Here is a 7,483-nt window from a genome sequence, read left to right as displayed (position 1 = left end):
AATGGGAGACAGTCAAAGGGCCGCGAGAGTCAGTGGAAATTGTGAGAACATTTCCTTTCAAATGCACTTACGTACGCAACATACTGTGAATCATGTTGAGTGAAAGGAGCTCTGCTGCTACATTAAGTCAGTGACAACAGTGAAGATTCAGTGTTAAACATTTATTCACACATCATGTACTGAACACCTCTAATTCTAAATGTTTTTCCCCTCGTGAAGAAATACAGACATATCTGTGGGCTACAAGTCTACAAGTCACAAGTCAGTACAAAGTAAACAAACAATAAGGCCTAATCATTTTTAAACTGACTGAAAACCACCTTTATTTTCAAATCGTACAGCACTTAATAAATCCACAGTAGTAGTAGTAGTAGTAGTAGTAAGTAAACTTGGATCATTCTCTTTAAAATCAAAGCGACGCACACAATCAGGTTTGATTAAATGTGCATCCTACTTGCAGGGGTGTGAAAACTTCCAGTGAGGACAGACCCACCAATCCGCAGTGCAAGTGGGACAGACTGAACTAGATCCCATTATCAGTGTCAGCTGTAATTTTCGCCAGCCTGCATGTTGTGTTTATAAGCCGTTAATATGGTTTCATGTGGCAGTGATCTTGAACTGTCATACTGGAAGGTTAGATCTGTCCTGTGCCTGCGTTATCTGGGTGAACTGCTAAAACGAGCTCAGAACTGTTTATTTTGGCTGAATCTGGGTCACGTGGTATAGTGTGTGTTGAACTGTGGACCTGACCTAGTCTGGTTGTAAACTGATGATTTCAGTCACATCTGCAGCTAGCGGACAGGAAGGATGTCAGCTGAGAGACGACTTGAAAAACACTTTTTCTGACGTGTTATACGGGGGTCTTGTTTTTCTCTCCCTGGGCTGCTGTTGAGTTCATTTCGGTAAATCAGCTGTTAATAGCAGCTCATTGTCTGTGTCAGAAATACAACAGAAGAGCACTGGTGTATTTACAGTGTAACCAAAGTCACGTTTTTTTTTTAATAAAGAATCATATTAACACAAAACAATCCATTGTGCCACAAGCAACCAATCAGATGTCATGCTGCACATGGTGCGAGTAGTTTTCTACGGGACGCTTTAAAGTTGGTTCCTTGCTGAAGAGTTGAAGATGTGCAGCCTGTTGTCTGCAGCTCTTCATCTAACATCTTATCTCACCACTAAAGAGAGAAGAAATATCAATAAGATGACTTTACTTCTATAAGACAACAGAACAATGTAACCTTGGAAAAGAAAAAGGAAACCAAGATTTTTAGCATCAAAAATGTGTCAACTATTGACCATTTGAACAGCTGGAAGGCAGAACGTACACTGTAGTGTGATGTTGTTCCCTTTCTGCTTTAAAGACAAAATAATGCAAAATAATGTCAAAACGATGCTTCACCCAGTGAAAGCATTTTGTTCACTAGAGGCCATGATAATGAATTGGCAACTGTAAGATTAACTCAAGACCAGAGTGCCGTTGTGATGAAGTGCTGTAATGTGAACTCACTGTGCGTGTGGATGGTAGTATATTGTTCTGTATTTTAAAATTCTAATCCTCTAAATGATCCCCAAGTGTAATATGATTACATCTTTTTTCTGTAACTGTAATGGATTACAGTTGTTTTTAGCCTCTATAACAATCCATACCGCCATAAAAACATATTGGAGTAGTGTTTATTCACACAGTCTGCAGTTGACTTTAACTGTTAACTTTGTTTTTGCACGCCTGAAATCTTATAGACAGCTGATCAAAAACTGTAAAAGATTATTGGTGATTACAATTGGTTGACAGTGTGCAAAATTTCTTCTTAAAATATTGGATCTGGAGGTGGATACATTGTCCAGTGATGAGGACGTGAAGTCTGAAGTCATTGCAGGATTTTGTTAAAACCTGCTGATGTTGAAGTTTGAAGAAGTGTTTTGCAAACAAGCTTCCTCTTTCCAGCTTTCTGGATCAGTTAACACTCAGTACAGCTTTAACTGTTTATAGTCGAACCAGTTCTACACACACGCCACTACACACACACAGACAGACAGCTTGTTCTGTCTGGAGGTGTTTCCTATCACAGCCCAGAAGGAGAGCTGACAGTGATAAACTGGAGTCTGTTCATGGCTTCATTAGCTTCTAGCAGCAGGTTAACCTCAGATGGCTGTGTGTGTGTGTGTGTGTGTGGTGTGTGTGGTGCGTGGTGTGGTGTGGTGACCTGGGGTAACAGATGTTTAATATTACTACGAACGAGGCGAAGTGAAACCACACACACCAAATGGACACAGACACACAGACAAACTCAAATTCATTGTCCTCGTGGGACTTCATTAGGAGGCTCATAGGTAACTATTAGCACTAGGTTAGTAAAAGGATGTCGACAACACCAGCTGTGGTACAGTATATTATACGCATGTGCAGACACAGTCTCTGCACACACACACACGCACACACACACACACACACACACACTCTGCACACACACACACAAACACACAGAACTGTTATTAATAGTCCCACTCCTTGCAGGCACAGATGTTGTATGTTATTAATTAAAATGACGTGGCTGTTGAGGGTGTTTGTTGCTTTTGTGTGTGTGAATCTTCAGGTATTGTACGGCAGTGTGTGTTCAGCGCTGTACGCAGAGCCGATGTGTTCAGAAGAGCCGACCTCAGCATTCAGACTGACAGAGGAGCAAAGGCATCACAGTGTCACAATAAATCACATCAGCTCTGTCAGGAATGCTCAGCTCACACAGTAAATGGAGTTGACAACATGCTGTGACTTCGGGGTATGGTTCTAGTTCGGGCATGCTCGAGCATGAATACATAAACATGAAAAATAACATGCAGGGAGTGCCGTAAAAAGTCCTCCGGGGGGGAATTAATGTAGAAATAAACACCATCCAGGGAGCAGAAAAACATTAGAGTCAAAGCAGGTGGAGGCCGAGGTCACAATCAGTTAACAGTAAGGTACTATGTGGTACTATATCTGTCTCTATCCAGTATGTGATTTATACAGATAAAGCGAAATAGTAACAGAATCTAAAACCATCTGAACAACGAGCCATATTCACCAGTGGAGGCAATGCTTGTCAGTAAACACAATATTGGTTCTTTTTCTTTCTGTTGCCATTTTCTTCTCTGTTATTCAAGCAAATAGGCTAAGTGGTAGATTGCAAGCAAAACTGTAACAACAGCTTGAAAGTACATGATGTTTAAATACGTAGCTGGCTACCAACAACCGTTGCACAGTGCAATAGTAAACAGCACTAAAGAGGGCCATGCTTTCTAACGTCATCAGTTAAAGACACACCTTAAGCGGGTAACCCTGTTGTAATGAGGAAACAAATCCCAAGAGTCAATCTGAGGCATGCCAAGCCCATATGTATGGCTATAAAAACTTTTATCCTAAAAGGTCCTGATATATCTCATATATCGATTAATTATCTAATATTATCTCATTCACATTTAGGAACTACTACTGAAGGTGTATTATTCAAATGTTTACTGATGTTCCATCTCTGTCTGGTCAGTTTGGCTGTTAAAGATGTCAAAATACCACCATGTTGTACCTTTACTTATGATTTATGATTTAATTAGTGTGATCAGTTGTACGGATGTAGAAGAAAATATAAAAAAATATCCTATCATGATAGTTAGTTTTGTGATATTTTATCGATTCTCAAAAACAGATTCTTGTGTTGAAACTCCAAACAGCTACATAAAGTAAACTAGATTGTATGCACATGATGGCGTGTTCTTTATACTAATACAGTGTTTCTGAAAATAGATTTTAAAAAGTTATATATAATAATATATACAATATATCACCCTGTATCCTGATACGTGGAGTATTGACAGATTCTAGCCAATACAAGCTTTTATTCACGTTGGAACCGTTTTATATCCCAGTGTTAATGTTTTGTAATAATGATTGAGATATCACCATCAATGATAGTTTACAGGTACATGTGATGAGTTAATAATACGGGCGTTATGAATAACCACATAATGGTCGCTTATAACATAACATTGACATTGTGTTCATTGATAGACAGCCCAGTTCTACATTGATTTTCAAAACAACAAATCCATTTGTATTTACCAGTCTGACTATAAAAGAGTGGGTATGCACATGACTGCAAGTTTTAATTATAAATCTACATAATTTTATGCATGTGGACCCTGGTACCTTCTGTCACCTGGCCCCTCAACTCAACAGTGTGTGAATTATTTTGTGAAATTAAAAAATCTGCTCACTCTTTTTTTTATTGTTTTCAGGAAGTTAGATACTTAATTTACATTGGTAAACATCTTCACATTTAAATAGAAATAGGAAAAACAATACATGCATGAAATTCACAGTTTGGAGGTGATGGTAACATCTGGAAAGGTTATTTTGTCATGTTTTTTTTTTTTTTAGTGGGAAGCTGCTGCTGTCAATGTGTCATAAAGAACAGCTGGTGGGTTTATTGGCCAGTCAGAGCTGCCATCGTTAGAGATTCGATTATCCCCCTCTGTACTGTTAGACGTCCATGTCCCCACTGTTTTACTGTTGTCTCTGAACAGACAGATGTGGTTGGCTCGCTGTCAGCAGACACAGTGGACACACTGTGCAACGTCCATCAATAGAAACATGCAGAGACAACCGCAGATCTCTTAACATGAAGTGAGAAGGAACAACAGACACTGAGCTAATAGACACAGCATGTAATGAAACATATTTACTGACTCAGTTTCTGTTATGGCTGTTCAGACCCACAGTGATCCGCTCTCAAATCCACGAAACAATGTTATCTCAAATGAATTTTTAATCTATTTATCATCCACCGACATCATATGAGCTTGTGTGAAGCGAGGGAGCTTGGAGATGATGGAGAGCTGTTGCAGTTACACCTGCCGGCCAGTGGTATCATTGGATCAGGCAGGAAGCAGGAAGAGTCTGCTCTGCTGGTGAACACTAATAAGCAGTGGCACTGCCTGGTGAGGGCAGGAAGGATTAGAGGAATAAAAATAACTCTTCTCTTTCTTACTAGCTGTGCATGTGTGTGTTTGCATCAGTGTATTTGTGTGGAAATGTCTCCTTAACACAGTTATTCATTAAGATTTGTGTAAACAAAATCCACCTAAAATGCTCAACCTGACTGTGCCAGATGGTTTGTTGCACAGAACCATGTGGGAAGTTGTCATTGGAAACTCTGGAAAAGGGGCAGGCACATTCAAAAACAGTACTTGGCAGGTGATTGGATGAACCATCCGTCTATCACAGGTGAAATTCAGTCAGTTCTTTACTCTGCTTTCATGGAAGAAATACTCCAGCGTTGATATAACTGAAACTAGCAGCATCAACGCTAATCTTCGTAGCAGCTGCCATTGTTGTTTTTGAGTCACTTCTCACACACGTCGTTACAATCACACACATCTAGCGTTAAAACTACGGCTGTAGCTCATGCCGTAGCTGCCAGTAGGTTCTCATAGGATGCTGATCGGTCCAAACCACAGAGGTTCTGATATAAGCACATAGATTGAAGCCTGGCAAAATAGATTCCCAGGATTTCATGAACTTAAAAAATTTGATTTGAAACTGCAGTAAACAGAATTGAATTTATATTATTATTTATTCAAAAGTATTGTTAATTGAGAGCGGTTTTGGTTTTGGTATATGAATGTTTGATTGCAGTATTAGTAATGGTGCTTGTCAAAATAACCTGCTTTTCTCAGTCGTAATTTCAGTGATATAATATCTTTATACAATATATTTATTAAAAAAGAAAATAAATATATTTAATAGGTAGCAAATTAGGTATTTTTAAAATTGTAAGAATAAGAAAATAACTGAACCTGCCTCATCAGTGTTTAAATTAACAACTTTGCTTAAATACAATTTAAAGTTTTGTAAATGTGATCAGGAAATAACTGACCAGAAAGTAATAAAAAAAAGTCTAATATTCAACCCACTCTTTTGCTGCCAACTGTCACGTTTCAAACCTCTCTTCTATGAATTCATTTCAGTCTCAAAAACTTGAGTTTTGATACCCAGCCCCACTGCTCCCCAGTTATATGATAAACTAAGCAGTACTCTGTGTCTAATCTGTAACCTTCCACCCTCTTTCACTCTTTCTCCCTCAGATTATCTGTGCAGCCCAGACGAGAACATTTACAACATCGACTTCACCAGGTTCAAGATCAGAGACATGGAGACCGCCACAGTGCTGTTTGAAATCACCAAACCTCCATCCACAGGCGAGTCACCAAACCACTCTATGGATTTGTTTCATTATACCTTTATTTACCATGAAAACACTTGCAGTGAACACATTGTAAAGCAGCTTCATACATACTAATATCAGAAACATCCTCATGATTATTCTTCTTGAGATTTTTATGTATTTTGTTGTCAAGTATATAAAATATAGAAACCAGAGATCTCCATCATAGTCTAAAAACTTAATCACACATTTATCATTTCTAAGCCCAATATAAATGTTTATTAAATGGTTTATAACACACTACAATGTAGTTATAAGGAGGTGCATGCTGGTAGTGACACACAGCTTGTGGAGGCAATTAAGTTACTTTAAAACCGACTGCCACATTTTGCATTAAACATCATTCTCATTCTCTGAGTCATAACTCAGTCAAATCTGAACACACAGACATGATACACATATTTTTAGATTCAGTGGGACTTACACTTACAAGGGTATCATTATCTCATATCCCATCACAAAGAAACTACATATAAATAAAAATATAACTCCAGCCTTATGTCTTTAGTGATAAATGTAATCCTGTAATAGTTGTCCATACATTGATGGGTACAAAACAATGTTTAGTTCAGTTAAACAAACAAATGGCTGTTTATTCTTTACCAAATAAATGCATTATTTTTCCTACTAGACATAAACTGAAATATAAACCTGATCCTCATTCTGGTTTTCTGGCTTGTTCAATATTGTATTTGCTGTAAGAAATGTTTGTTTTCAGCCACCACAGCCAAGCCCAAGGAAAATGTCCATGTCTAAAAATATTTTATTTCATTATATTCTGTTCCATCCCACACAAACTGATCCTCGCGTTAGACAAAGCAGGCGATAAGAGGGACGTTGACCCCAACGCCGGCCGATTTGTCCGTTACCAATTCACCCCTGCTTTTCTCCGACTGCGACAAGTTGGAGCCACGTAAGTGAGAACGTGTGTGAATCTTTACTTACAACGATGAATTTACCAGCAGATTGATTGCAGTGTCCTCTGTCTCTCTCTCTGTTTGGCTGTCTGTGATTTCTCTGTCTCACTCACTTTTTTTCTCTCTGTCTGTCTGCCTGCATGCATGTCTGTCTGTCTGTCTTCGTCCCTCCAGGGTTGAGTTCACGGTCGGAGACATGCCGATAGAAAACTTCAGGATGATCGAGAGACATTATTTTAGAGACAGGCTGCTGAAGAGTTTTGACTTTGAGTTCGGCTTCTGCATGCCCAGCAGCAAGAACACATG

At 38.8% G+C, this 7,483-nt stretch overlaps 1 pseudogene; it reads left to right on the top strand.

Moving 5' to 3' along the window:
- Window positions 1-7,483, top strand: part of LOC118331971 — a 15,369-nt pseudogene that overhangs the window by 7,303 nt on the left and 583 nt on the right.

This window comes from Morone saxatilis, unplaced genomic scaffold (genome assembly GCF_004916995.1).
Source record: "Morone saxatilis isolate NCDOM2014 unplaced genomic scaffold, NCSU_SB_2.0 Contig20, whole genome shotgun sequence".
Taxonomy (NCBI): domain Eukaryota; kingdom Metazoa; phylum Chordata; class Actinopteri; family Moronidae; genus Morone; species Morone saxatilis.
Note: the sequence above shows the minus strand (reverse complement) of the source record. Positions and strands in the feature narration are given on the sequence as shown.